The 4246-nt window shown below is 36.1% G+C and overlaps 1 pseudogene; it reads left to right on the forward strand.

Annotated features, from left to right (window-relative positions):
* The window catches only part of LOC107748527 (zinc finger protein 726-like), a 28284-nt pseudogene extending 25762 nt beyond the window's left edge, over window positions 1–2522 (forward strand).
* Window positions 2523–4246: the final 1724 nt, after the last annotated feature.

Genomic DNA, 4246 nt, shown 5'->3' on the forward strand with positions numbered 1-4246 from the left:
GACGAGACAAAACCAATAAAACCCATTATAAACGAGGCATTTGTTGCATCCAGTGGGGACATAATTACTGATTATAATGACTTATACTGTCTTTTTACGCGTTGCGTTGCATCGCGCCGCGTAAACATAAAACCATGTCTGCATTTGTGATCAGAGAAACAACAAACAACAAGCATACTCTACACTGCTCAAAACTCGCGTTTGAATCATCAGTGGCAAATCCTTTAAATATGAAAGCATACTGTACTTACAGACTATGAGTCAGAAGCGACAGACTGTCCTTGCAAAGTTAGAATTGCCCCACTTAGAAGAAACGGCCTTTGTGCCACAGAAGCATTGTAGTCTACTCTTCCAGGAAACAGTCCTCTGTAAAATGCGCTGCACACATCTGAATATTTGGGTTGAACTGTTCTGGAACAGTCTTGTAAATTCAACTTAACCACTGATTTGTAGTTGTGTCCTCTTTTGGAAGACCAAACAAAGTAGTTTTGCTTTCACAACGAAACACACAGCGTCTTCACAACATGGCGGCGGCAACAACAATACTACAGCGAGTCCCACATCGTGACGTAGATATGTGGGGGCGTGTTTAAACGAGGCATTTTAGGAGGGTGTGGACGAGTCTTAACCTTTATAAAGAATATGTCTTTGGGTTTGAGACTTTAGTATTCTATGCACAAACAGCTTGTAACACTCCAAAGAGAAAGGAAAATTTGAAATTGCATCATATGACCCCTTTAAAAAACATAATAAGTAATAATAATCTATAAAATTTGTAGTTAAAAAAAAACAAAACATGAAGAAACTACAAAACAACTTTTATAAAATATTACAATATTTCCTAATATGTAATAACGTAACATTTATAATAAATACATTTATGCCAACACATGGGCTATTTGTACAATGTTAACTTCAAGTTAATGTGAAGTGTATCGTTTTATAAAACTTTTTGCAATTGTGAAAACTTGTATCTGAACTGTAAATCATGCTTTTAACGTCATTTTACAGTTTACTATTTTATCATAGACATTGCCCAACTCCGCTCATGTGGTATTCATTTTATTTGTGCAGGTCTTAAAAAGTCTTATATTTGAGCTTAAAAATCCTGCAGCAAATTACTACATTTTTTAATGCAAAACAATAGTAATTTTATGATTACATTATCTTTATTTTGGATACCCCTCAGCGCTACCAAACCTGCTTCTGGTGCCACCATCTGTTGAACTTACTGGGTCTGGTGCCACTGCTAACAAATGTTAGTCTGGAGCCCTGGAAGAGACACTTTCTATGAACTGGGCACTTTTTTCAATAACATTATGTTAGATAATTTTGTAGTGGATCAAACATATTTAATAGTTCTTCCTATAGAAACTTGGATTTTTGCCTATAATGTTTTAAAAATAATAATTTGAAGATCAATGTACCTCATTCATGGGAACATTTTCAGGGACGTATGATTTATAAACATGCATCAAAATGACCAACATTTTGTATAATAATTATCTACTTTACACTTTTATATCAGGGTTCATTTTTATGTCCACATTTTCTCTGCTTTTTACAAGTTACTGAAAATAAACCATTTTTACTTTTAATTTTAGAGTTGATTGAAGAAAGCACGGACAATGAAGAACTGAGTGAAGTTGATGAGAAAAATCATGTTAAAACTGGAGAAAAACCTTTGAGTTGCTCGCAAAGCAAACATAAAGATTTAAAGAAAAGAAGAGCCAAAAAATTTTTCATCTGCACTCAGTGTGGAAAGAGTTTGACAAGAAAAACAAGTCTTGAGCTTCACATGAGAGTTCATACTGGAGAGAAACCGTTCACTTGTGATCAGTGCAGGAAGAGTTTCTCACACTCATCAAACCTTAAGAAACACATGAACATCCACACTAGAGAGAAACTGTATGCATGTGATCAATGCGACAAAACATTTTTGTGGGCTTCAGACCTGAAGAAACACCTGGGAGTTCATACACAAGAGAAGCCACATTCATGTTATTTGTGTGGAAAGAGTTTTTCACGTCTAGCACATTTAAAAGAACATCAGAAAATACATGCTGCTGTGAGAGAGTACATGTGCTTTGAGTGTGAAAAGACTTTTACTTCAGCAAACTGTTTAAAACTGCATGAGAGGATTCACACTGGAGAAAAACCTTACAAGTGTTCACACTGTGACAAGAGATTCAATCAGTCAGGACATCTGTAAACACACGAGATGATCCACACTGGAGAGAAACCTTATAAGTGTTCACACTGTGACAAGAGATTCAATCAGTCAGGACATCTGTAAACACACGAGATGATCCACACTGGAGAGAAACCTTATAAGTGTTCACACTGTGACAAGAGATTCAGTCAGGTAATACATCTGAAAAGACACGAGAGGATCCACACTGGAGAGAAACCGTACACATGTGATCAGTGCGGGAAGAATTTTTCACGGAAAGGAATCCTTATGACACATATGAGAAATCATACAGGAGAAAAACTGTACACATGTAATCAATGTGGAGCATGTGGGAAGTGTTTCAATCATTCATCTGCTCTACACAGACATAAAAAAAAAATTCACAGTAAGTAGATCATCTTCAGGTCCAGCAATTTCAGATCTGATGCTGCATCCTCACCACATGAGACACAATAATGCGTGAAGCAATAAAATATCATCTGGATAAATCTGTTCTAACCAGACATTACAAGAGACATGACAAAGAAACATGATCTATTCGCTGTGAAAACCTTAAAGTTCATCTTCATCTTTATATTTTAGTATATATTTTAGTCAGTATTATTGCTCTTTGTCTGCTTATGGTGCTGGAGCTCGTTCTGTAAAGTTGAAGAACATTTAAATAAAATGGGAAGAACTCACATGACTTCCTAACATTTACAGAGTAGGTTTTAACCGTTAAATGTAAATGATGCAATACAAAAAAAAAAAAAACACATCTTAAGTCACAGTAAATGATAGACTCATCTGTACAGCGTCTGAAATCTGAAATATTGATTATTCATATTGCATCATGTCTGTTATGAATGAAACTTGTTTGTTTTTGGCAGAAGGAGAGGACAGAGAGAACACGAGTGATCCAGAATAAAACATCATGAAACTGAAGAACAAAGAGGTTGGTGTTTATTCCTGATTCCTCGTTCATCAAGCTGAAGAACATGCTCACTAGAGTTACATTGTTTCAGGTTGAGAGTAACATAAAGACATTAAATTAATTACATATTAAATTAATTATTTTGACATTGAACTTTCTTGATTTTGACATTTTATATGAATTTGACCCAGGAAAAGCCTAAAGTTCAGGTGAATTGAGAAGTCTGAAGGTCTCTTCACACTAAACACAAATGTTTGGTTCAAGCTGATTTTGAATAGAAACAGTGGAGACGTTCACACTGGGCAAGAATATTCACTCGCTAATAAAGCAATGCTTATTTCCTCAGAGAGTACTTCAGCTATTTTCTTTGCCCTTCAAAGAAATGTGCTGACCAATAAGATATGAACTGTATCTCATGTCCAGAGCTGCTGCAGATTGAGAGCATTTGGTGGCACAAGTGAAACCAGCATTAAAGATTAGAATTACATCAGCATTTCATGAACACTTTGAACTACTTGTGTAAGCCATGATTAGCAAGTTGTTTGTGAGAAATAATCTATTGAAAGTCACACTTTTGCCATGTGAGACATTTACATTAATGCCTTTGGCAAACGCTTTTATGACGACAGAAAGTGCAGAGCATGTAGCGCCCTCTATTGAACAGGCATGAATTTGCTTTTCCTTCAGTCCAACACATATTTGTTTGACGTTTGGTCTGAAAGGTCTGTCTGTCAGCAAGTTTGGCGTAGCTTAGATGTCAGTCAGCTTGTGCATTTGACCCAGGAAAAGCCTAAAGTTCAGGTGAATTGAGAAGTCTGAAGGTCTCTTCACACTAAACACAAATGTTTGGTTCAAGCTGATTTTGAATAGAAACAGTGGAGACGTTCACACTGGGCAAGAATATTCACTCGCTAATAAAGCAATGCTTATTTCCTCAGAGAGTACTTCAGCTATTTTCTTTGCCCTTCAAAGAAATGTGCTGACCAATAAGATATGAACTGTATCTCATGTCCAGAGCTGCTGCAGATTGAGAGCATTTGGTGGCACAAGTGAAACCAGCATTAAAGATTAGAATTACATCAGCATTTCATGAACACTTTGAACTACTTGTGTAAGCCATGATTAGCAAGTTGTTTGTG

Source organism: Sinocyclocheilus rhinocerous, unplaced genomic scaffold (assembly GCF_001515625.1).
Source record: "Sinocyclocheilus rhinocerous isolate Xijiao unplaced genomic scaffold, SAMN03320098_v1.1 scaffold2425, whole genome shotgun sequence".
NCBI classification, from domain to species: Eukaryota; Metazoa; Chordata; class Actinopteri; order Cypriniformes; family Cyprinidae; genus Sinocyclocheilus; species Sinocyclocheilus rhinocerous.